A 27708-nucleotide genomic window follows, 5' to 3' on the forward strand; every position below is an offset into this window, starting at 1 on the left:
CGACAACCTGAGTCATGTTGGTGTCTTGACTTCCTTGAGGTTCCACTATGGCCTGATCAGGCAGCAGAGGCGGCTCTGGAAGAGATTTACAAGGTTGGGGAACTTTCCGATGAAGCGGTTCCCTAGGCCGAAGGTGGAGGTGTTTTCGCATAATATGACACTGGGTTTGCACCTGGTAAGACACCAAATCTGTCTGACAGAGAATAAAACCAGAGATCCACTGGGCGACATTGGGGAAGTTGCGAACTAACACCAAGTCACCTGGAACAAAGTGCCTGGAAGATTTGTGTCGACTGGGGCAATACCCCTGTTCTTCCTGGTTGTGCCACACTTATGCGCCTATGTCAGGAAAATCATACTAATGCAGGTCCGAAGTCTCCGGCCTATCAGTAGTTTTGTGGGGCTACTCCTGTCACTGCATGCAGAGTGGTCCTTTCGCAAAACAAGAAACGAGCCAGCCTAGTGTCCATCAATCCACAAGACCATTTCTTGCACCGCTAGCTCCGCTATTCAATTAAATGCCGTGTGGTATGGGGCGGTACAAATGTGCCGCACACTATTTTCCTTCAGCAACCTGGAGAACTCCTTACTCGTGAAAGGAGTGCCTCTATCAGTGACAGGCACTTCAGGGAGGCTCAGCATGCAAAACGATAAAGGTAACTTCTCAATGGTTGCCCAGGATGTGGTTGCCATCATCTTGTGCACGTGAAGCCACTTTGAATGGGCGTCAATCAAAAAGGGAAACATAGACCCTTGAAGGACCGGCAAATTTGACATGCTACCGTGCTACTCAGAACAGCGACCACAACACCACAGAACCCTGCCATGGCAATCTCTGCAAGACGTGCCAGATCATCGACATGGGTACCACCATTACACGTGAGAACACCCCCCACCAGGTACGGCGTACATACTCGTGCGACTCAGCCAACATTGTCTACTTCATACGCTACAGGAAAGGATGTCCTGAAGCGTGGTACATTGGCGAGACCATGCAGACACTGCAACATCGTGCGACAATCATCAGGCGGGAATGTTCCCTTCCAGTCAGGGAACACTTCAGCAGTCAAGGGCATTCAGCCTCTGATCTTTGGGTAAGCATTCTCCAAGGCGGCCTTCAGGATGCGCGACAACGCAGAATCGCCGAGCAGAAACATATAGCCAAGTTCCGCACACATGAGTACGGCCTCAACCGGGACCTTGGATTCATGTCGCAATACGTTCACCCCCCACCATCTGGCCTGGGCTTGCAAAATCCTACCAACTGTCCTGGCTTGAGACAACTCATACCTCTTGAACCTGTGATTATCCCTCTCTCCAGTTGCTCCATCTGGACCTGTAAAGACTTAATTACCTGCAAAGACTCACTTTTAAAGTATCGTCTTGCATCTTTGACTTTGTCTACATGTTTCTGGAACCTAGATTTATTTATCATAATGTGAGGACAAAGTAAAAGGAGTGTCATGTCTGTCAATTTAATAAAATATATTTTATTTTGATACTTGGCAACTTGCACTGCAAAAAGGTATATCTGTGTTAGTTTTTAATATGGTTGAAAATTTTTGCTCTTGTGATATGGGACATGGTGACATAATGGTTATGTTACAGGACTAATAAGCCAGGCGCAAATTAATATCAAAGAATGTGAGCTCAAATCCCACTGTGGTGTCAGCAGTAACTCAGTAGCATTTCCTGCCTCTAGATCACAAGATTTTGGGTTCAAGTACCACTCCAGAACCTTCGCACAAAAATTAAGGGTGAGGCCTCGGTGTCATGTTGAGGCAGTTTGAGGTGCCCTCTTTTGGATGAGAGGCCCTGCCTGTCCTCCCAGGTGTATGTAAAAGAGCCCATAGCACTATTTTGAACAAGAGTAGGGGAGTTAACCTTGGTGTCCCAACCAATATTTATCCTTCAAATCGATATCCTATGAACAGGTTATCTGGTTATTATCACATGCTGTTTGTGGAGTTTTTTGTGTGCGAGTCGGCCAATGTGTTTCCCGCAATATCGCAGTGAATACACTTCAAGAATATAACTGGTTGTAAAGTGTTTTGAGATGTCTGCTGGTCAGAAAAAGTGCTAACTAGCTGCAAGTCCTTTTTTGGGCAGTTTGAATATTAATTTTGGTTTGAAAAGTCTGAAAGTTAATTATTAAGCTGTTGGACTATCTGAATGAACCCAACTGATTCACACATGTTCTCCTTAACTGGTATGGCCAATATGTGATTCCAATCTCACACAAATGTAATTAACTCTAAATTGGCCTAGCAAGCCACTTCTGATAATAGAACTTTTAAAAATTAATTCTCAAAGGAGCGGCACGGTGGCGCAGTGGTTAGCACTGCTGCTTCACGGCTCCGAGGACTCGAACCCCGGTCACTGTTCGTGTGGAGTTTGCACATCCTCCCCGTCTGACCCCCACAACCCAAAGATGGGCAGGGTAGGTGGATTGGGCACACTAAAATTGCCCCTTAATTGGAACAATTTAAAAAAAATAATAATTCTCAGAAATTGGGTGTCATTGACAAGACCCATCAGTTGCTGCCCTTGAGAAGGTAGTGGTGATCCCCCTTCCTGAATTTCTGTGGTTCATGGGCAGGTATTCCTACAGTTTCATTATGTAAGGGCTACCAGAATTCTCATTCAGTGGCAATGAAGATACCACTATACATTTCTTGTGGAACACAAACGAGTGCGAACCGAGTTAGGAAAAGGAAATTTGGTTCTGTCAGTTCCAAACCTGGCCGACTTTATATAGAACTCAATCATGAATGATCCGTCCCCCTAGCGGGAGAGTTTGTATTCGGCAAGACTCACGGGGTGTCTGATTATAGGTCTCATGTGGATTATAACAATATTGTTATGATCTCAGAGACTGATAACTTTTAAAAAGCGACTTGAATTTCCACTGACCAACTCAAAGGATCAGACGATAAGATTTCAGGGGCGGGATACTCCGACCCCCCGCCGGGTCGGAGAATCGCCGGGGGCTGGCGTGAATCCCGCCCCCGCCGGTTGCCGAATTCTCCGGCACCGGATATTCGTCGGGCGCGGGAATTGTGCCGCGCCGGTTCAGGGGCCCCCCCCCCGGCGATTCTCCAGCCCGGATGGGCCTAAGTCCCACTGCTGGAATGCCTGTCCCGCCGGCGAGAATCAAACCACCTCTCTTACCGGCGGGACAAGGCGGCGCGGGCAGGCTCCGGGGTCCTGGGGGGGGGGGCGCGGGACGATCTGGCCCCGGGGTGTGCCCCCATGGTGGCCTGGCCCGCGATCGGGGCCCACCGATCCGCGGGCGGACCTTTGCCGTGGGGCACTCTTTTCCTTCCGCCTTCGCCATGGTCTCCACCATGGCAGAGGCGGAAGAGACCCCCTCCACTGCACATGCGCGGGAATGCCGTGAGCGGCCACTGACGCTCCCGCGAATGCGCCACCCGGCAAAGTCAGTTTTGTGCCAGTTGGCGGGGCACCAAAGGCCTTTCCCGCCAGCTGGCAGGGCGGAAATCAGTCCGGCGCGGGCCTAGCCCCTCAAGGTGAGGGTTCGGCCCCTCAAGATGCGGAGACTTCTGCATCTTTGGGGCGGCGTGATGCCAGACTGATTCGCGCCGTTTTTGGCGCCGGTCGGCGGACATCGCGCCGATTGCAGAGAATCCCGCCCCATGTTTCAATATTTTTACTGCAGCAAACATACAAAAACCAACATGGTCTAAACATTGCTTAGTAGGTGACTAACGCACTAAACTACAGAAAATATATTGCTTATTCGCATTTTAATACACACAAAACCCCACGCTACATTTATACATTTCAGCATGCTCTCCACTGAATTGCAGCCTTAACAGGAACCGGGCTAAAAGTACACCCATCTTCCAATGGGCTTACTGCTTCTTTCACTCAGTTGTATTGTCGATCGATTGGCAAAGGCCCTTTACCTCATATATCTGATAAATCCAGTACCAACCTCCAACAGCACGTCTCATTCCTATGCTTCCTTTCTCCAACCGCACCAGGACAAATTATCCATGGTGTTCTGAAATTTCCATGGGTGGAATTCCCTAATAATAGTGCTTGCCCCCACGCCGGCATGAAAACCGCCGCCAAGGACTCCGGCGTCAACGGCCCCCGAAAGTGTGGAATTAACACCTTTCTAGGGGGCTAGGTTGCCACCGGAGTGGTTCCCTTTAGCTCCATCCGGCGCAGAACAGCCCTCGCGAGTCCGCGCATGACGGCCGGCGTATTTCCGCGCATGCGCAGAACGGCCGGATTATTTCCGAGCATGCACGGGGGTTTCCTTCTCTCTGCCGGTCCCCGGGCAATATGGCGGAGCCCTACAGGGGCCCGGCGCGGAGTAAAGAAGGCACTCACGGAACCAGCCCGCCTGCCAGTCGATAGGCCCCGACTACGGGCCAGGCCACCGTGGGAGCACCACCCCAGGGTCAGATCCCCCCCGCCCCCTCCTCCCAGGACGGCCCCCGCACACTCACCTTTCAGGTTCCGCCGTGTGGGAGGTGAGTAATCCACGCCGGCGAGAGTCGGCCAACTCGTCGGCCATTCGGCCCATCGGGGCCTTGAGAATCGCCGGGGGGGGGGGGGGGCTGCTGTCAACGGCCCCCGACCAACGTGGCGGTGGTCCTGGGGGCGTCTGAAAATTGGCGCCGGAGAATGCGGAAGCCGCTGTCGTGGCGGCGGGGCGGGATTCTCCCCCCCCCGCCCCCGGGGATTCTCCGACCCGACGGCGAGTTGTCGGAGAATCTCGGCCCATGTGTTCTATCTCTTCAACCGGGGAGCACCTTCTGATCGACATTCTGCCTTGTAGCAATGGCAAACTGAAATATGTCAAAATGAGTATTCTATTAATGTTATGACAATATTTGAGATAGAATTACAGTCAAACCTGACAACATCAAGTTGAAAAAAACACCTAATAAGAAAGAGCTTGAATCAAATAAAGCAATCCTATGCTGCATGTAAATGGATGGAAGGAATATTCTATTTGTCAGACTGCGAAGGTCTGATTTTGTATCACTGTTCTCCATAAAGTTACAAGGGTCCATAAATGTTTCAAGTACATGTGGATGAGGAGTAGTTTTCCATCTTTGTAGCAATGCTATCCCAGCTTCACACCGTTTTCTTTGTGATCAAACATTGTCCAGTGCAGCTGCATCTCTTGAACTCTTATGTTTGTTTACAGATAGGATTGTGATAACATGGCAGATCATTAAACGCACTGTCAGCATTGAGAAGGAGCAGTGGTTACTCTTCCATCATCCCTACATTGAGAGGGTGCTATCAGTGACCACCCTCAGCATCCGCTGCTTTCAGCTAAAATGTCTCTCTCACATGGCAAATCGTTGCAAACTCATTTGTTCAAAGATGGTGAAAAAGATTGTTTTCTTGGAAATACAACATTCCTCGTACCATTCATGGGCTAGTGTTTACTGCACCTCTTAAAGAGCTCCTTTTAAAGATCGTGATTGACATGTGAAAGTGGTAAGGATGTGATATTATTTTGAATGCACTAATATCCTCAGGCTGATAGCTTAGCGGGAGTGTGTTTCAAGACCATAACAGGTTTTAAAAAAGATCGGAGCTTAAAGGGCCATTTTCAGTGTATTATGGGTGCATAAATGGCACAGGATAACTTTTTTCAAGCACGAAAATCGGAAGAAAATCACTTCTACCTGATTTCCAGTTCACCTGTGCTTATCAGGGATTCCTGACTGCCCTCATCCACACTTGTCAAACCGAAAGCCTGTGGACGTGGCAGTTGTGAGTCCTTTGATTTCCTATTCATAGTATTCTCTGTGTTCGACTGAGACTGATAATATAAAATAAAAGAAACAGAACATTCTGGAAAAATGCAGCAGGTTTGACAGATGCTTGGACGTGGAAACTGAGTTGAACATTTCAGGGCTGTCTTTTCATCAGAACACATTTATCGGGTGCAGTGGTTGCCAGGATAAGCTCATTCTGAGTGAAGTGAGGAATCTCTGAGCCTCTGATTGTAGAGAGTTTGGGGGATAAGTTCTGCACATCCTGGATACTACAACTCATCAGAAACTGAACCGGACCAGCCATATAAATACTGTGGGCTAGATTCTCCGCACCCCAACGCTGAAATCGCGGCTGGTGCCGGGACGGAGAATCCAGTTTGATGCCGTAATCGGGCCCGGCGCTGGCTCGGCGATTCTCCGGGCACCGAAAATCAGCGTCACCGGGGAGTACGCCGCACCGACGGGAGGGCATTGCAACAATTGTCCGCCCCCGACCGGCCAAGTTCTCGACTGCATGGAACTAACCTGCTATTGCCGGTTGGGATGCTCGTCTGAGGACTCAGTCCGCCCCCGCCCTGGTCGGGGGCAGGTGGATCGGAGACCTCATCGGCGGCCGGGGAATTAATGTGAGGGATTGGAGGGTCGGGCGCACCTTGGGTCTGGCTCCGTGGTCCAAGTTTGCCATGGAGCACGGCACGGCTGCTGGACGCCTTCGCCATGCGCATACGTAGTTTCTGACCCGGAAATGCGGGGGCCCGTATCTGCAGCAAAAGCTGCATCCACCGTTTTGACGCCGGCGTGGGGGCATAGTATCAATAATGGGGAATCCAGCCCAGTGGCTACAAGAGTAAGTAACAGACTGGGAAATCTGCTCTCACCTCCTGACTTCACAAAGCCTGTTTGCCCTCTACAAAGCATGCGTTGGGAAGGTGATGGAAGTGTCGCCACATTCTTGGGTGAGTGCAATACCAGGCAAAGCTTGATTAGCACCACATTTACCACCACAAGCATTCACTCCCTCCACCATCAGCGCACCAGTAGCTGCGGTGTGTACCATCTACAAGATCCACTGCAGCAACTCTCCAATGCGCCTTTGAAAACACCTACCAAGCCCACAACCACTACCATCTAGAAGAACAAGAGCCGCAGATTCCTGGGAACACCATCCACCTGCCAATTTCCCTCCAAGCCACTCACCACCCTGACTTGGAAATATATTGCCTCTCCTTCACTCTTGCTGGGGCAAAATCCTGGAACTCCCTCCCAAACAGCACTGTGGGTGTACCTACACCACAGGCGTGTGGTGGTTCAAGAAGGCCCCACATTCTCAAGGGCAATTAGGGATGGGCAATAGCTACTGATTTAGCCAGTGATGCATACATCCCGTAAATTAATAAAATAAAGCATTTGCCACGGGCAGCACGGTGGTGCAGCGCTTAGCACTGCTGCCTCACGGCACCACGTTCCCAGTTAAGAGGCACATTACTTTGGATGTTGTGTCGTATGTAGGCCATCCAGGTAAGAATAGCAGGTTTCCTTCCCGAAAGGGCATTAGTGACCCGATTTTTACAAATTCAATGATAGTTTTGTGGTTATTGAGATTAGCTTTATAATCCCATAATTATGAATTGAATTTAAATTCCACCAGTTTTGTGCAATCTGCACTGTAAATTCTATGATAATCTATGATTCTATGAATATCCTTGACCACTAGATTTTGGCAGGGCTGCGCAGTCGGCAGGACCAGAAAATCCCACCCGGCGAGAATTCCGTCCATTACCATTACGCCGCTGTCTCCACCCTTTCCATTGAATGGAAATATAAAATTGGGAGTGATGTAATCAGGCTGCTGATTTGCTATTTGGCTTTTAACACTTTCGGCCCCCAGTCGAAATGCCCCGGTGAATTTCCTGATCTCCACTGTGAATTGTAAATTATGGCTGCTGTTTGAATCTCAGCTCCAGCAATGTAAGATATTTAACTGAATAATAAAATGCTGTGAGCTATGCCAAATAAATTAATGCCTGAACTCCACAGGCGGCACTGACTGACTGTCACATTGAGATTTTTACTTGTGTCCAACTGTGCAAAGCTGCTGCCATCAGAAAGTGCCTGAGACAACCTTTGTTGCTTTTATCTTAAGAGACCTGTCCACAGAGAGTTCTTTTGCATTAACTCTGATTAAACCAGCAAGCTTCTGTTCCAACTGAGAGTTATCAAACCTCTTTCGGTAATGAAATCAGGCAAGAAGAAAATGATAAATAAAACAATCTGTAGCTTCTGCTTGGATGCAGTCCCATAAAGGCAAGTGGGAAAAGAACTTTTTGCCAACAGCAATAAAACAGGGAGATGTAACTGCTGGTCTGTTGTCAGCCCAGTAGATTACCATCAATTTCGCGTTCGGCTGGAGAATCACAGTTCCCGACCGAATTGGGAGTGGCGCCGCTTTCGCGATGCTCCACCCCCTCCAAAGTGGCGTACTCTCTGAGTATGCCGCGCCACCTATCGCCGGCCTCAGGACATTGCCTGAGGCCCACCCCCCGATGCTCCGTCCCTGACCCGTCAAATTCCCGATGGCGTGGGTCGCGTGTGGTCTCATCCGTCGTGAACTCGGCGAGGCAGCTGCGGACAATTGGGGGAGGGCCAATCCGCGGGCGGGGGAGACTTTATTAGGGGCTGGGGGCACAATGGGGGAGGAGACCAGGGCACACGAGCCGGTCAAAGGGGGAGCACTATTTCGCGGGCTGGGTCCACGAGCGGCCTCCGCCATGTAGCGTGGTGCAGCCTCTGCAGGCTGTCGCCATGCACATGCGCGGCCATAGACCAGCAATTCTCCAGCCATATTGGCAGCTAGAGCCGGGTGCTCTATGCTGCCTGGCTGCTAGCCCTCAGCAAAACGGGGAACCGGTGGCTATTTTACGCTATTTTGTTTGGCATAAAACACCACCTTTCCCACGCCGGCGTGGGGACATAGCCTCAGAGTCGGAGAATCTAGCCCCCTGTTATTACAAAATCAGGGAGCATTTCTAACATGGCAGGACCTCCAACCACTACAGAGGTGCACACCTGACCTTGACTGAGATTTTGGTCTCAGGGGTAGTTGACTAATTTTGTTCAGCTCTTTGATCTCCCCTGGAGAGCCAACCTGAGGTCCTGAGAGCCTATGTGCTAAATGTTTGAAGAATTGAAAGAAAATCAAAATATTTGAATATTACACCAAAACCTCTGTCATCAATCACTCGACAATCAATTCTGGACACCGAATGTTAAATCTCTCCTGCCAGCACGGGAACAGCACAAACAGATATTCCTGATGCCCAGCATAAGTTCTGGGGAAAATGGCAGAAGAAAAATCAAAAGTAAGGGTTTCCCATCATCATCTGAATACACCCAGAGACGTATAGAACAGTGCCTAGCCCTGTGTCCTTCTGGTAGAATGTAACAGTGAGCGGGGACAAGGAACAATGGATCTTCTCCTGACCCTTCCCCTGCTCTTTCATTTCCCAGATCCACTGAAAAATTGACAGAGGGAAAAGTGAAAATCCTGCCCACAATTATTTTCCTGGAATGAAGAACTTCCAAAAAAATCATAGCTGAGGTTGCTTCCAAAGCTGTCCACAGTGCAATTCTTCCACATTTCTGTTGATCCAATCTAGAATGCACTGATAATATGTTCAGCTAACAACATCTATTTAATTGACAAATTACCAGATAGAATTGCGGTTATAATCAACTCCTTAAACAGGCCATCAGTATTGAGAAGGGATAATTGATACTTCTGCAACAATTTCATCCCGAAATGGCTCCACCGCTATCATCATAGAATCATAGAATTTACAGTGCAGAAGGAGGCCATTTGGCCCATCGAAACTGCATCGGCCCTTGGAAAGAGCATCCTACCCAAACCCACACCTCCACCCTATCCCCGTAACCTTGTAACCCTTTTTGGACACAAAGGGCAATTTCGCATGGCCAATCCACCTAATCTGCACATCTTTGAACTTGTCCGAGGAACCCAGAGCATCCGGAGGAAACCCACGCAGACATGGGGAGAACGTGCAGAGTCCGCACAGACAGTGACCCAAGCCGGGAATCGAACCTGGGACGCTGGAGCTGTGAAGCAACTGTGCTCACCACTGTGCTACCGTGCTGCATATCGGTTCAGTTTGTGACCAACAGTGCAACGGCACCCGAAAAATTGAATTAAATAAATTCTATTTATCACCCCACTTCCCATTAAAACATATTTCCTCTGATTTATGAATGGCCATTCAAGATTGTCTGCTGATTTGAAAACTAAGTGGTTATCGATAAGTTGGAAAGTAGAGTCGTTCTTCAGTTGCTGCCTTTCGTAGATGCTTTGCTTCCCATGAGAAAATTAGAGGCTGCACCGTTTTAAAGGGGGAAAAGGATCCTACTAACACAGACCAGCTGGCTATTTCCTGAGGATCCGGCCTAAATGGACTAGATTCATGCGAATGAATGAAGAAACAGAAATGTCTTTCATTACGTCCCGGGTCAGTAGTCTGGTAAGTAAGGATCAAAATGGCACTGCTGAGACATTGAAATAACTTGGTATTAATAGAAACAGTTTCAATGTCACACTCTTGCCTCTGGCAAGTCACATTACCCAAAGTATTGTTGGATAACAGATTGCACAAAGGTCATGATCTTTGCCATGTGAGTTTCTATACACTATTTCCTTTCTTCACTTTTACTTAGATTCTAATTTTGCTCCATATGGCAGAAACAGCAATTTTCTGAATGATTGATAACAGTAATGACAAAAATGAAGTAATTAACCAAAATTAATTGCGCTTCTTTTATTGCCTGACTATTATCTGCCTGATTTAACAAGGTTATCTCTGACCACTTCCTTATCTCTCTTACCACCCACATCTCTTTACTTGTGTCCAATTTCATTATTCACATAATTTGCCCAATTAGGAAAACCATTTCCACAGTCTCCTTCCCAAATCCTTTGATTTCTTTTCCCCTCCAACCATCATGGCTCCATTGATCTATTGACCTGCTTAATTGCTGCCTTGCCCCAACCTTTGATTGCGTTGCTCCAGTATGTCAATCATTGCATCGGATCCATATCAGTTCTATTCCATCTTTGCTCTTGAAGTCAGAGAGACACAAATGTATTTGGTGCACCAAAGTCATCCTTTGCTAGATATGGCTTGGTCACATCAAGCATTATCATGCATTGCTCTGCTCAGTCAAAAGTACCTATAATTGAATATTATCCTTGAGGGAAAGGAGAACCCTTGGCTCATTTCACCATATCAAAATACCTTTGACATACACTCTTCCCCACCATCACCTCACCATCAACTGCGAGGAGTTCATGATTGCCCCTAGGATTATGACCATTGATGCCGTTACTATTACCATCTCTTCTTCTTAGTCATGCCACCAGCTCTTAACCTGTAATCTCAATCCTGTCTCTCCCATTCACTATAGCCCCAAGTCTTGTACTTTTGTAGTTATTTTTTAAAAATGTTCCCAATTAAGGGGTGATGCACGATCAATCACTACTGAAGCGAGATTGTAGTCCAATTGAAGGCTTTAATGAACAAGTTTATTACCCCAGCAGCTCCGGTACAGAATGACTGCTGTGGGTGAAACACAGACTCTTATGCTCCGCCTGCTGGGTTGAACCAGCAGGCAGGTTCCACCACTCATACTAGAGTATAAGGTACATCCCACCTAGGTACCGTGATACCCCTAATATAGCCTACCACAAGGGGCAATTTAATGTGGCCAATCCACCTACCTTGCACATCCTTGGGTTGTGGGGGTGAGACCCATGCAGACAGGGGGAGAATGTACAAACTCCACACAGACAGTGACCCGGGGCCGGGATCGAACCGAGTCCTCAGCGCTGAGGCAGCAGTGCTAACCATGAGGGGTGTGAATCCACTTATGGGAGAGACCAGAGGCACCACTCGATCTTCACTACCCATTCTTCATCTACAATGGGTCCCTCTCCCCAAATTACATTTAAAAACCTAATTCTCGGCATCTTTTATTTCCTTACTCCCACCCTATTACTGCCATCATCTCCAGCCCTCAATCCCCTTCAAAATACAAAACTACATTCTTCAGATTCTGGTCCCCTGAGCAGCTCCTCTCCCTTTGTTTCACCATTGGTGACAGAGCCTTGAGCTATCTCAGTACTATTCTCTGGAATTCCCTGCTTTAACGTCTCCATCTTTCACTTTGCCTCAAAGTCCATTTGTTTGCTCACGTTCCTAATCTCCCTCTCTGATTCAGCACCAGATTACTTTCACCCTTTGTGAAACATCTTGACATATTTCTTTATCAAATAGGTGATATAGAAATGTGAGTTGTTGCTGGTGATCAGCTATTTCACCCTTGATTATGCAATTGCCAAATTAGTTTGACACATTCATATGAACACATAGTTGATAGGCAATATGAGCTAATAGTAGAAATGGACTGGCTATAAGAGTCGGCATTTCAGAAATTAGATAAAAATGCACAGAAAGGAAGAAAGATTTGCATTTATATATCACCTTTCAAGATCTCATGGTGAACAGGGGTGAAGTGTAGTCACTGTTATGAGTCCGCAACAGCTAATTTTCATTCTGCAATGTCCCACAAACTGCAATGTGATAATGGCTGGATAACGTATTATTAGGTATTAGTTGAAGGATGCGTACAGATCAGGACACCAAGGAGAACTTCCCTCTTCTCATTTGAAATGGTTCTATGAGAAAATTTTCAGAGCACCTGAGAAAGTAGCTCTCACCTGAAAGTTAGCAACTCCAATTGTGCATGAGAAGAAGGTTACAGCGCCGAGGACCCGGGTTCGATCCCGGCCACGGGTCACTGCGCGTGTGGAGTTTGCACATTCTCCTCGTGTCTGCATGGGTCTCACCCCCACAACCCAAAAAATGCGCAGGGTAGGTGGATTGGCCACACTAAATTGCCTCTTAATTCGAAAAAAATAATAGGGCACTCTAAATAATAAAAAAAAGAAGGTATATTGGTCAGATTACCACAATGCAGCTTTGGACCGTTAATGGTGCAATCCAGTTGTCCACCATGCTATTATACCACAGCCACATCTTTGCTTAACTCAGCAAAAAGCAGACCTGGGAAACTAATTAAAAAGCCTTCCAAACGAAACTGCTGTGACGTGTCATTTTATTGTGGCATTATTTTTCACTCGTCAATGATGAAAATTTCTATAATTATTATCATGTGAATTGTTGCTTGCCTCATTGCTTTTCATGATCAAAGTTGGGACACCTGATTAAAAGAGGAAGGTAACTGTATTAGAATCAAAGGAAAGTACAATATCATTTCAACAGATACACTCCAGTTTGGGATTGAGACAGGGTATGGTGTTGGTGCGCATACCTCCTCAATTGCAATATTTAGCTTGTGTGGTGAATTGACAGAATAGCTATCGATCAAGAGTATAAGTTCAGGAATGACAAAAAGAACAACGTAATGGCTACAAAGCGAAGCCAAGCAGTATCTCCGCCAGCAGTGCACCTCTCCCCGATGAACTCAATGCATTCTATGTTCGGTTCGAGCAGGAAACCAACAATCTGCTGTCAAGTGCACCTGCAGCCCATAACTCACCCATGCCCACCATCACAGCTTCCGAAGTCAGATCGGCATTCCTAAAAGTGAACCATCAGAAGGCGACATGTCCAGTCGGGATCCCTGGTCGTGCACTCAGAGCCTGCGCGGACTAGCTGGCAGATTTGTTCGTGGACATCTTTCACCAGACCCTACTCCGCTCGAGGTCCCCACCTGCTTCAAGAAGACCACCATCATACCGGTACCAAAGAAGAACCAGGCAACGTGCCTCAATGACTACCGTCCGGTGGCCCTGACTTCAGTCATAATGAAGTGCTTCGAGAGGTTGGTCATGAAGCGCATCAATTCCATACTCCCAGAATGCCTTGATCTGCAATTCGAATACCGCCGTAACCGGTCCACAGCACACGCCATATTCCTGTCCCTACACTCATCCATAGAGCATCTCGACATCAAGGACTCCTACATCAGACTCCTATTTATTGATTATAGCTCCACTTTCAACACCATAATCCCAGCCAAGCTCATATCAAAGCTCCAAAACCTAGGACTTGGCTCCTCACTCTGCAACTGGATCCTCGACTTTCTGACCCACAACCACAATCAGTAAGAATAAACAATAACACCTCCATAATAGTCCTCAATACCGGGGCACCGCAAGGCTGCATACTTAGCCCCCTAATATACTGCTTGTATACATACGACCTTTGGTAAAATCTGGTTCCAACTCAATTTACAAGTTTGCTGACGATACGACCATAGTGGGCCGGATCTCGAATAACGACGAGTCAGAATACAGGAGGGAGATAGAGAACCTAGTGGAGTGGTGTAGTGACAACAATCTATCCCTCAGTGCCAGCAAAACTAAAGAGCTGGTCATTGACTTCAGGAAGCAAAGTACTGCACACACCTCTGTCAGCATCAACGGGGCCGAGGTGGAGATGATTAGCAGTTTAAAATGTCTAGGGGTACACATTTCCAAACATCTGTCCTGGTCCACCCACGTCGACGCTACCACGAAGAAAGCACAACAGCACCAATACTTCCTCAGGAAACTAAGGAAATTCGATATGTCCACATTAACTCTTACCAATGTTTACAGATGCACCATAGAAAGCATCCTATCGAGCTGCATCACAGCCTGGTATGGCAACTGCTCAGCCCAAGAATGCAAGAAACTTCAGAGAGTCGTAAACACAGCCCAGTCCATCACACAAACCTGCCTCCCATCCATTGACTCCATCTAAACCTCCCGCTGCCTGAGGAAAGCGAGCATTATAATCAAAGACCCCTCCCACCTGGCTTACTCACTCTTCCAACTTCTTCCATCGGGCAGAAGATACAAGAGTCTGAGAACACACACAAACAGACTCAAAAACAGCTTCTTCCCCGCTGTTACCAGACTCCTTAAATGGTGATCTTATGGACTGACCTGATTAACACTACACCCCTGTATGCTTCACCCAATGCCGGTGTTTGTATTGTGTACTTTGTGTTGCCTTATTTTGTATTTTCTTTTTCTTTTCTTTTCATGGACTTAATAATCTGTTGAGCTGCTCGCAGAAAAATACTTTTCACTGTACCTCGGTACACGTGACAATAAACCAAACCAACCAATCTTCTCAACAAATTCCACACTCAATAGGTTTGCCACAATCCACATTGCAAACCACAATCCAGAGAGTGCAAAGAAATTCCTTCTTACCTCATGTTAAAATCTTTGTCCATCTCGTACTTGTTTCCCTTTTTTAAATATTATTTTTATAATCAGTATTAAAGCACATAAACAAAATTCCAAAGACCCCAGTGTTCAAATTTCTGGTAAATCGTAAGGGTTTGTGGTCGCAACTAGACCTGTATTATAATGGTGAATGTGTGGGATGAAGTCTGAGCTGCAACATTACAGAAAAAAGCTTTCTGATAGAAATGAAGCTCTATTTATGTGGTACCAATTGTGCTATGACATGGTGAGGTAAAAAGAGCTTTTAAGTATAGAACGGTGCTTTTTACTGAGGCGATGTCAGTTTAGAAAGCAGAGTAAGATGGGTCATATGATGTGAGCATGGCAGCGACTGCTTTTTCGCAAACTCTGGCTCTGCTCATCTTGCATTCCTTTATTTTATCCTGATGCTCGCATCATATTTGTCTTTTTTTGGGATGTATGTTTCGCGCTCTGTTCCTAGAAGATCCTGGTTTGTAATTTGCGAAGAGGAGCCGAGATAAATTGTAGGAAATCCTCGTTTGACTGTGGTGATTGGAGTGGGCTGGCGTGGGGCCCAGCTTGCAGTGCCGTTGTTGCTGGTAGCGAGCTCTCACCTTGGCGGTGCTGTGCACATCTGGATGATGGCAGCCATTGAGAATGTTGTTCTGGGTGAAGGTCTCGACTCTGTGGTGCAGGTCTTTGGAGCTCACTTTGAAGATTTGTGAGGGATCCTTGGGAGATTGTTGGAGGCGCTAGAGAGAGTCCTTGCATTCTGAAGAGCATTATGCCTTGCAGGGGGCCATCTTCAAGACATCAAGTTCCTGCTGCATGGCATGTTGTTTATCCTGACCGGTTTGGGAGGTAGGGAGCGGGCAAAGCCTGTCCATAGCCCGGTCCCTGGCAAAAAGTGGAAGACGAACACCCAACTGAGTTTGAAGATTGGCTGCCATGCTTTATGTAAGGATCCTTCCTGTTTATTTTCTTATTTCCCCTCTCTTTTATTTTACAGTTCTTATTTTTGATCATGGATGATTAATGGACATGTGTCTTTAATTCAAGCAGCAGAATCCAGGGGAGGGATTCTCCGAAAACCGGCACGATGGCTGGGACCCGGCACCAAAAACGGCACGGATCACTCCAGCGTCGGGGCCCCCCCAAACGGCGCAAAGTCTCTGGGGCCTGAATGGGCTAGCAGCGGCGTGACGCCATTCGCAACGGCGTCACCCACACCGCGTGGCGTCACAGCACAAAAGACGCCCCCCCCGGAGGACCCGCTAAGATGGTCGCGCAGTCCCGAGGTTCCAGGAGCGCGACATCGAGGCGCTCTTGGACGCAGGAGAGGAGAGGAGGGAGGCCCTGTACCCCGGACATGGCTGCAGGGTTGCCACACGTCTCAGCCGGCGCATGTGGGGGGAGGTGGCAGAGGCCGTCAGTGCTGTGGCTGTGACACCAAGGACAGGCACCCAGTGCCACAAGAAGGTGAATGACCTCGTCAGGGCAGCCAGGGTGAGTACCCCACCCCGATGTGCGGCACACCCCCAGGTGCAACCAACCCTAACGTTAACCCTACCCTAACCCAAATGTGCTGCGCACCTCTGCCAATATACGCGCAACCGCTGGCATGCATTCATATACCTGTCTAACACTGTTGCCTTTACACCTGCCACCCACCTGCCCGCCCCCCACTGGAGAAGCGCGCACACAACAACAGGGAGTGTAAGAGGACTGGAGGAGGCCCAGCTGATGAGAGACCACTCACCGTTAATGAGGACAAGGCCCTGGAACTGGCAGGCAGACCTGAGGACCGGGAGGCTGCCAATGCAGAGGTCGGGGGCCCACCAGCTAGTGAGCCACCCATGACCCATCCACATCCCCACATATCCCCCCCCATATCCCCCCTCCCCCATATCCCCCCTGCCCCATATACCCCCTCCCCATATCCCCCTCCCCATATCCCCCTCCCCATATCCCCCTGCCCCATATCCCCCATCCCCATATCTCCCCTCCCCATATCCCCATATCCCCCCTCCCCATACCCCCCTCCCCATATCCCCCTCCCCATAGTCCCCTCCCCCATATCCCCCTCCCCATAATCCCCCTCCCCATAGCCCCCTCCTCATATCCCCCATATTCCTCCCTCTCCATATCCCCCAAATGCCCCCTCCCCCATATCGCCCCTCCCCCATATCTCCCCTCTCCCATAACCCCCTCCACATATCCCCCTCGCCATATCCCCTCCCCATATCCCCCTCCCCATATCCCTCCTCCCCCATATCCCCCTCCCATATTCCCCCTCCCCATATCCCTCCTCCCCATATCATATACCTCTTCATTCACCTGAGGAAGGAACAGCGCTCCGAAAGCTAGTGATATCGAAACAAACCTGTTGGACTTTAACCTGGTGTTGTAAGACTTCGTACTGTGCTCACCCCAGTCCAACGCCGGCATCTCCACATCTGTTGAAGTTTGACAGCCACTGCGACATTGAGGTGAATGAGAGCTTTGAACGGTACATTTTCCAGCAGAGGCTTCAAGGTAAGGATGAACCTTTTCAGTCCTTCTGGACCCATCTCCGCATCCTAGCGCAGTCATGTAACTATAACTCGACGGCTGATTCAATGATCCGGGACCAGATAGTTTTCAGGGTCCACTCAGACTCCCTTCGGCAGCAGCTCCTGAAAGTCAAACAGTTGACCCTCTCTGCCGCTATCGAGACGTGTGTTGTCCATGAGCATGGTAAGAATCATTATTCCCACATCAGGGTGGCAGAAACTGCAAAGCTGGCCTCCCACGAGGGGGTGCAGGCCATTGCACAAATGAAGGGCCTGAGCATCGAGGAGAGTGGCCGGTTTGCGGGCTTTTCCCTGCACATGCGCGCCACGACCGAGTGGACGACGAGCCCGACAACCCGACCGCGCAGGTGCGTACGTCGACCGACTGCACTGCACGTGCGCGATGGCTCACGGAACGTGCTGACGTCGGCGTCATGAAGTGTCCGAATTGTGGCTCCGCCCATTTAAAGCAGCAATGTCCGGCAAAAGGACGCTGGTGTCTACAGTGTGACAAGCTTGGCCACTACGCAGCCCTTTGCAGATCTGCTCCACCGCTCAGCAGCCAGCATTCCCAGCTGCGGCGCAGAAGTGTCCGCTCAATACAACAAGGCATGCCAGATTCTGATCCCGACAGCCCAACAGACCCTGATGCTGAGTGCCTCAAGTCCCCATACCGGGTGGGCATCATAACTACACATGCGCTGCCTTCCACCACAATGGCGAAACGCCTCTCGATCCTCAGTGTAGATCCCGACGACGAGTGGTGTGCTGTCCTCACAGTTAACAAGGCCCGCATCCAATTTAAACTGGACACCGGCGCATCAGCGAACCTCATCTCAAAATCCGACCTCGACACCATCCGCGCCAGACCAAGCATTCCTCCACCGGCCTTCCAGCTCCTTGACAACAATGGCAGTGCCATAGCTGCCAGTGGCTCCTGTCAACTAGGGGTATCCAACAAGGCGATCACGGCAACACTGCGGTTTGAAATCGTCAGGCCTGTCAGAGCGTCCCTGCTCGGTGCTCGAGCCTGCAAGCTCCTGAACCTGGTTCAGCGAGTCCACACCATGTCATCAACACCGGCGACGGCCTCGCCCGATGGAAACTTGCAAGCCGACATAGATGACATTATCACGCAGTACCACAGCGTGTTCGACGGAATGGGCACGCTGCCATACCAATATAAAATCCTGCTCAAGCCGAACGCCACCCCTGTAATTCATGCACCACGCCGGATGCCGGCACCCCTCAAGGACCTCCAAGACCAGGACATCATATCGACGGTCACAGAGCCAACAGACTGGGTCAGCTCCATGGTCTGCGTAAAGAAGCCGTCAGGTGAGCTTCGCATTTGCATTGACCCTAAGGATCTAAACCGCAACATCATGCGGGAGCATTACCCAATACCAAAACGTGAAGAGTTGACCAGTGAGATGGCTCATGCCAAATTCTTTACTAAGCTGGATGTCTCCAAGGGTTTTTGACAAATACAGCTGGAAGCATCCAGTCGCAAGCTGTGCACGTTCAACACCCCGTTCGGTCGCTACTGTTACAACCGGATGCCTTTTGGGATCATATCTGCCTCCGAAGTATTTCACCGCATCATGGAGCAGATGATGGAGGGCATCGAGGGGGTGCGAGTATACTTTGACGATGTAATTATCTGGTCCACAACACCCAGGAACACATTGTTCGCCTCAAGAAGGTTTTCCAGAGAATTCATGAACATGGTCTCCAGCTCAACAGATCCAAGTGCTCATTTGGTCATTCGGATATTAAGTTCCTGGGTGACTACATCTCGCAGCAGGGCGTGCGACCAGATGCCGACAAGGTCTCGGCGATCAACGCCATGAAGACCCCGGAGGACAAGAAGGCGGTCCTCCGCTTCCTTGGGATGGTCAACTTCCTCGGGAAATTCATTCCCAATATGGCATCCCACACCACGGCCCTCCGCCATCTCGTCAAGAAGTCGACGGAATTCCAGTGGCCACGCATGAAGAGGAATGGCGTGAGCTGAAAGCAAAGCTCACCACAGCCCTGGTTCAAGCATTCTTCGACCCAACCAAGGAAACCAAGATATCGACTGATGCAAGCCAGGACGGCATTGGGGCGGTGCTCCTTCAGCGGGATGACTCCTCGTCCTGGGCTCCAGTGGCGTATGCCTCCAGGGCCATGAAATGAAATGAAAATCGCTCATTGTCACGAGTAGGCTTCAATGAAGTTACTGTGAAAAGCCCCTAGTCGCCACATTCCGGTGCCTGTTTGGGGAGGCTGGTACGGGAATTGAACCGTGCTGCTGGCCTGCCTGGGTCTGCTTTCAAAGCCAGTGATTTAGCCCTGTGCTAAACGACGCCCACTGAGCAACGGTACGCTCAGATTGAGAAGGAGTGTCTGGGCCTCCTGACAGGGATAGTCAAGTTTCACGGCTACGTTTACGGCCTGCCAAAATTCACGGTAGAATGGACCACAGGCCTCTAGTCCATATAATCCAGAAGGATTTAAATGACATAACACTTCGGTTACAGCGAATTCTTCTTAAGCTATGCTGCTATGACTTCGAACTTGTCTACACGCCAGACTGAACATTGCAGATGCCCTATCCAGGTCCATTGCAACACCGTGTGAACAAAGTGACTTCATCTGCCACATAGAAGCGCAAGTGCAGTTGTGTGCCACCAACCTCCCGGCCTCTGACGAACGGGTGGTCCACATTCGTGAGGAGACGGCCAAGGATCCTCTACTGCAGCGTGTGATGCAGCACCTTACCAATGGCTGGCAGAAGGGACAATGTCCCCAATTCTATAACGTAAAAGACGACCTGACGGTGGTGGAGGGAATCCTCCTGAAACTCGACAGGATCGTAATTCCTCAGAGTGTGCGGGGTATGGTGCTGGGCCAACTCCATGAGGGTCACCTTGGGGTCACCGGGAGGCGGCCTATTGGCCGGGCATCAGCCAGGACATTGCCGACACAGTCCTCAACTGCCCTACCTGTCAGAAGTTTCAACCAGCTCAACCCAAGGAAACGCTGCAACAGCATGAGATCGTGACCTCTCCGTGATCCAAAGTAGGTGTAGACCTTTTCCATGCCAAGGGGCGTGACTACGTACACCTGGTCGACTACTTCTCCAGTTACCAAGAAGTGGTCCGACCTCACATCGAAGACGGTAATCAAAGCCTGCAAAGAAACGTTCGCCAGGCATGGGATTCCGCTCACGGTAATGAGCGACAATGGTCCTTGCTTTTACAGCCAGGATTGGTCTGATTTTGCACAGCCCTACAACTTCCGTCATGTAACCTCCAGTCCCCACTACCCGCAGTCAAACGGGAAGGCCGAGAAAGGGGTCCATATTGTAAAGCGGTTGCTGTGCAAAGCTGAAGATCCGACTTCAACCTGGCGATGATGGCATACAGGGCAACCCCACTGTCCACTGGGTTGTCTCCAGCGCAGATGCTCATGAATCGCACTCTGAGGACCACAGTTCCAGCCATCCATGTTCTAGACCTTGACCACCTCACGGTCTTACAGAAAATGCAGCACTCACGGGCCCAACAGAAGGCCATATACGGTGCTCATGCCACGGATCTACCCGAGCTGGCCCCAACCGATCATGTTCGTGTCCAGTTGCCTGAGGGCGGCTGGTCAGCCACAGCTGTTGTGATCAAACAAGTGGCCCCAAGATCACTCCTTGTCCACATGGCTGATGGCTCCCTGCTACGGCGCAACAGACGGGCACTGCAAAGAGTTCCACGCCCGCTACCTGACCGAAGTGCCCCACCGCCTACAATGCTTCCTCCGGACATACCCTGCCACGAGGCCACCGATCTACCAGCAAACCTGCCGATCCACGCGCCCACCGCGATGACAGCGATCCTGCCTATTCACGCGCAGGCAGCTCCTGATCCACCTCTGCGGCGATCGACAAGAATTTGTCGCCCACCACAAGGACTGAATCTGTAGACTGAACTTTTGTACATTTCGTGACTTCATCGATTTAACATCTGTAAATATTGTTTTGTTTACCATGTATCTGCACTATCGACACCTTCCTATGTATATACGTACATTTAGGCACCTTTTGTATATAGTCAGGCATATATATATATATATATATATATAAACGCACGCACACCTTAGTATTTATTTATCTAAAAAAAAGGGGGGGAGATGTCATAATATCCACTCATGTATATAATGAGATGCAGACAGGCAGTGATTGACACACAGGATGACCAGTAAGCACACAACACAGTGCAGCCAATCAAAAGACAGGACACTACCACTATAAAGCCAGAGGGTACTAGTTTTCCCGCTCTCTCGGGACCCAGCCACTGAGACAGTCAGAGTCCACGAGCTAGCACAGTACAAACACCATGCGGTCGCTCGTAAGTCTGGTCAGGCTACTAAAAGGTCTCCAGTCAGTTCAGTATAGTGTCGACCCACAGCTGAATATGTATATCAGTTCTATCATTGAATAAAATAGTTGGATCTTCTCCAGTGTTAGACATTAGTGGCGTCATTCTCCGCCGGCGGGAGTCTCTATTTTGCCGGCGCCCGGGGGTTTCCCGACGGCGTGGGGCTGCCCCACAATGGGAAACCCCATTGACCGGCCGGTGTTACGGAGACTCCCGCCGGCCGGTCGGGGCAGAAATGTGGCGGGGCGGGTAGGAGAATTTCGCCCGTTTCTAGCTTCCCTGCATCGAGTGCAGTCCACATCGAACCTACCTGCCGAACAAATCAATAAGGAGACACAGAGAGGGCATCGTTAGCCACACGCGTGGTTCACAGTACTCCTGGGGGGCGAAGGAGGGGGGTGAGGGTGGGCTTGTGGGTTGAAGGGGAGGGGGTAGAGGAAGGTTTGGGGGTCGCATGGGGAGTTGGGGAGTGGATGCTCCCTTGCGGGGGGAAGGATAGGCGTTGCTGTCTCCTCACTCGTGCTGCCCGGTGTAGGTCGTTGACAGTCTTACGGGACTGGAGGCCAGTCTTCCTAGTCACACTCCCCGAGCTGACAGCAGCTGCCGCCACCTCATCCCAGGCAGCACTGGCTGCCCTGCGGCTCTCCTCCAGGACCCTTCGGGGGACAGGACACCCCTCCTGGCCCCCACGGCATCTAGCAGTCTCCCCAGGTCAGCGTCCCCAAATCTTGAGGCCAGTCTCCTCGGCACCATTGTTGCGAGTTGACTGGAGTTGGCTGGGCAAGTACAGTTTATGTGCTGCGTGACTTTATTAGCGGGGGGCTGGGGAGCGCAGTGTCGGCGAATCAGCTAGCGAGCCTTCAGTTGCGGTGAGAAGCTCGTCGGGCCTCTTAAGTGGACCAATTAACGTTGATTTGTGTTTCCGGCCTCACTGGGCCGGGCGCTGGGAAGCTCACAGCAATTCCTGCTTGCTACCACACAGAAGTTTTCCGGAGAATTGTGTCTATTTAGTTCCCAATCCTGGGGCGGGATTCTCCGCAATCGGCGCGATGTCCGCCCTCCGCCGCCAAAAACGACGCGAATCAGTCCGGCATCGCGCCTCCCCAATGGTGCGGAATTCTCCGCATCTTGAGGGGCCGAGCCCTCACCTTGAGGGGCTAGGGGGGGTGGGGGGGGGGGGCGCCAACCGGCGCGGTGTGATTCCCACCCCCGCCAAATATCCGGTGCCGGAGAATTTGGCAACCGGCGGGGGCGGGATTCACGCCAGCCCCCGGCGATTCTCCGACCCGGCGGGGGGTCGGAGAATCCCGCCCATATTCCCATTTGGCTATCTGCACCTGCAGCTCACCAGCCTTATTTGTCATGCTTGTGTATTTACATACATGCACTGCAAACCTAGTTTAGACCTTAAGCTTATTATTCCACTATTTCTTAGTCTGACCCCACCTAATACCTTACTATTTCTTATCTAGTGCTATCTGCTTCTCCCACTCTTTGTACACTTTGTTTATCCCTCCTAATTTACAAGTTATTTCCCAGCTAAGATAGATTAACCCTTCCCTAAGCAGCACGGTAGCATTGTGGATAGCACAATTGCTTCACAGCTCCAGGGTCCCAGGTTCAATTCCGGCTTGGGTCACTGTCTGTGCGGAGTCTGCACGCTCTCCCTGTGTGTGCGTGGGTTTCCTCCGGGTGCTCCGGTTTCCTCCCACAGTCCAAAGATGTGCAGGTTAGGTGGATTGGCCATGATAAATTGCCCTTCGTGTCCAAAATTGCCCTTAGTGTTGGGTGGGGCTACTGGGTTATGGGGATAGGGTGGAGGTGTTGACCTTGGGTAGGGTGCTCTTTCCAAGAGCTGGTGCAGACTTGATGGGCCGAAAGGCCTCCTTCTGCACTGTAAATTCTATGATAAGCGCACCAGCAAATTGCTCTGTGAGGATATTGATCCCAGCTCTGATAGGTTAAATCCCACCAGCCTGTGTATGTACCATCCCTCCTGAAACTGGATCCAACATCCCAGAAATCTAAAGCCCTCCATCCTGCACTATCACTGCAGCCATGCATTCATTATGTTGCTAACCTATCGTTCATCATGTTTTGTAATATTAGTTTTCGGAATTAAAGTTGTAACTTAGAAAATGGGGGTATTTGGTTGAGAAGCTTTTAAAAGCAACCCATGGTGTAAAGAGAGTGCAAACCAGCGTGGATTTGTTACACTTAAAAGTTTGGGGCAATATTGATTTAAGAGGTTAACATATTGATTTAAGAGGTTAACAGCTAGAAAGGTAAGAACAGAAACAGCAGGGGAAAATGACTGGAAGATTTGTTTAGCTGAAACCTAAAGGAAGAAATCTGTGGTAATTCTCTCTCTGTGAAAAGCAATTAACCTTGTTGCAGTTGGAGTTCAGGAAGTAATCAGCTTGATCACATTTTGAAATCATAGGACATTGGAAGCCAAGGGTGTTGACTGATGTTTTAAGCCAGGAGTCACAAGGTGGCCCAGGCCGGATCTGTGGAATACAGAGGGCTAAATTCTCCACATCGCGACGCACAAATGTGAACTGCGCTCAGGCAGAGAATCGGACATCAGGCCCAAATTGAGGTCCGCGCCCGGCGCCGAATCGGATGCCATGCTCCAGTCCCTCGCTGGCGGTGATAACGAGGTTCGCGCCCCGTGCTGGCGGCGCCATGCAAAACCAGCATTTGCATTCATTTAAATGTGATTGGCGGGTTTGATCCACTTTGCTCAGGGCTGCTCCACTCCCTCTCAGGCGGAAGTCATATGGGCCCAGTTTACTACAGGTATTTACAAGTTGGGACCAGGCGCCATGGCTGCTGACGGGGGGAGAGAGAGGAGATAAGCAAAGTTAAAACATTTTTTTTAAAATTGTACCTTTTGCTGGGGGGTGGCTGCCAAGGCTGGCGGGGTTGGGGGGGGGGGTGGGGGGTTGTGATGGGGAGCTACGTGCTGACAGCACCGTGAATTTGGGGTGACCCCTCGGAACCAGGGTAGCCTGTCTCAGACAGCCCTTGCTGCAGAATTTTAAAAAAATGCACATTTGGTACAAGATACAGGCCCCCGTCTGCTCACTATGCTGACTGCTCACCGTGTCCTGTAAATGTTCACAGTCTCTTGTCATTTGGGAGCCCACCCAGGCCGCCCCTCTGGAAACCCTCAGACCCCAGCTGACCCATCAATGGGCGTGGCCAAGCTCAATCAGTGTCCCATCAGGTGCTGGCACTCAGTGCACTCATCAGAAGCACAGGCCCACGGCAGGCGAATAGCAGAGCTCACCCCAAACAAAGGACACATGCACTGTAGCCCACTCCACAGGACCAGCAGCTGTCTCCAAGCCCTACCTGTCCACAGCGCTTCTGCTTTCATCCAACCTGTGTGTCACACCCAGAACCCACATCACACTGGAGCTACGACCCCAGCAGACACACATCCCTGCCTCACCCCCATCTGTAGGATCTGCCCACACACACAAGCCTCTAAGCATGGAGGTGATTTGTTGCACAAGGTCACCTTCTCCATCGCACAACCATGTGCCACCCTGGAGGGATCTAGGTTAGGTGGATTGGCTATTCTAAATTGCCCTTAGTGTCCAAAAATGTTAGGTGGGGTTACTGGGTTACGGGAATAAAAGGGGATAGGGTGGAGGTGTGGGGCTTAAGTAGGGTGCTCTTTCCAAGGGCCGGTGCAGACTTGATGGGCTGAATGGCCTCCTTCTGCACTGTAAAATAAAAGTAACACACAGCCTACCCAATGGGGACAGTCACAGTAGACCCCACTGGGGAGACAGGACAGGGGCTGTAGAGCCTATTGCTGACACAGATTGCGGCAGGCACCGGTATCCCCGTTGACGGCGGTGGGTGGTGAGGCTAGAGACTCCCAACATCACACAGCTGGTACCACTCCCTGATGGGGACAGGGGTGCAGTGTGGAAGGCCACATGTTGCCAGGAACAGCTGGGGGGTTGGCGGGGGAGGGGTTTGGGGGGACATGTGGAGCTGAAGTGCAACTCACAATCACCACGTAGTTTGTTGGATCTGGATAGGCAAGGGACCACTCAGCTTGCTAACATGTCTTCTCTATTCCCCCCCTGCAGAGAATTAATTTAGGAGTACAGCCAGGAGTGCTCGCTATCTACCTGGCTGCAGCTGCCGTTGCGACTGCACGGAGACTGGAGGCACAGAGCCTGCTTGGAGGACCCTGCACAAGAGGAGCCTGCCCCAGAAGAGCCAGCCAATGAGGCTTCAGTGTCGGCCTCCAATAGGCCGAGGAGGAGGAGCGAAGGAGGCACTGCATCAGATCACGTGTACACCATTAGCGTCTGTTCTTTGAGATGACAGCTGGTTTAGCTCAGTTGGCTAGACAGCTGGTTTGTGATGCAGAACAAGGCCAGCAGCGCGGATTCAATTCCTGTACCAGCTTACCCGAACAGGCGCCAGAATGTGGCGACTAGGGGCTTTTCACAGTAACTTCATACTTGTGACAATAAAGGTTTATTATTATTATTATATGACGGACCGTTGTACTGCCAAAGACTACAGCTAACCAGGGAGACTGTGCGCTACCTGTGTCAGATGATGACGCACCTGGCACTGCGGGGGTTTAGAGGAGGATACCCGCTCCCGGTGGGCAACAAGGTGGTGACCGCCCTGAACCTTAACGCCTCTGGGTCTTTCCAGGGGTCCTGTCTGAGATCTCTCAGACATCTGTACACAGGTGCATCCGTAGCAGACTATATAAACTTCAATCTGGACCAAGCCTGGGAGGCAGGATTTGCTGCCATCGCTGGCATGCCCCAGGTCCAGGGGGCATACATGCCCTCCACGAACACCCTGAATGTGGAGTTGGTGTATGACCACCAGCTGCACGTCATGCACGTTTGCACCTGATTCCCAGCCAACGCAAATGATGCATATGTCCTGGCACACTTGTCAGTTCCTTACACCTTCGAGGTGCTCCCTGGGTGGAAGGGTTGGTTCTTGGGTGACATGGGTTACCACTGAGGTCTTGGCTAATGACGCTGGAGGCCCCAGATGGACGCAAAGAACTGCTTAAATGACACCCATGCAGCAACAAGGAGCGTCATTGAGCAGTTCATCGGCGTCCTAAAGATGCGCTTCCGATGCTTGGTTGACTTTGATGGGGTGCTCCAATATAGTACCAGGAGGGGCTCTAACATCATGCTGGCCTGCTGCATCCTGCACAACAACAGCAGAGAGGGGACATAATGAAGGAGGAGGAAGAGCATCAGGCCTCATCTGATGAAGAGGATGAGCAGGAGGCCTGGAGGAACCGCACACAGGACAACCCACACCGCCCACTGAGAACACTCTCTACACCCAGCTGTTTTCTGGGACTGGGCAGCCCGCCAAGATATTTTGATTGGTGTCAGGAAAAGTGAATGAACTATATAGATTTTGTAACATTAGGGAACTCTTAGGGGCAAGTAAAATGGACGAGGTCATTGAATCTTGTGAGTGGACTCTCGTGAGATTCGTGATGCTGGAAACTTCTCGTGAGATCATCACGATCTGGATCTCGCTCTCTCAGGACGTGATCTTGATATGTATATTTAAATGAGTCATTCGGCTCATTTAAATATGTGCTTGCCATATTCCCCCGGCACCTGGGATTCACCGACTGCGCTTGGGGGATCTCGCCAGTGCGC

The 27708-nt window shown here is 50.2% G+C and overlaps 1 long non-coding RNA gene across 1 annotated transcript in view; it reads left to right on the forward strand.

The window, feature by feature from the left end:
* The window catches only part of LOC140411663 (uncharacterized), a 58698-nt gene extending 32150 nt beyond the window's left edge, over window positions 1–26548 (forward strand). The window contains exon 2 of the long non-coding RNA XR_011940939.1: window positions 26137–26548. This is a non-coding gene — a long non-coding RNA (uncharacterized lncRNA). The remainder of the gene's footprint in view (window positions 1–26136) is intronic.
* Window positions 26549–27708: the final 1160 nt, after the last annotated feature.

The sequence above is a fragment of the Scyliorhinus torazame genome, chromosome 4 (genome assembly GCF_047496885.1).
Source record: "Scyliorhinus torazame isolate Kashiwa2021f chromosome 4, sScyTor2.1, whole genome shotgun sequence".
Classification (NCBI taxonomy): domain Eukaryota; kingdom Metazoa; phylum Chordata; class Chondrichthyes; order Carcharhiniformes; family Scyliorhinidae; genus Scyliorhinus; species Scyliorhinus torazame.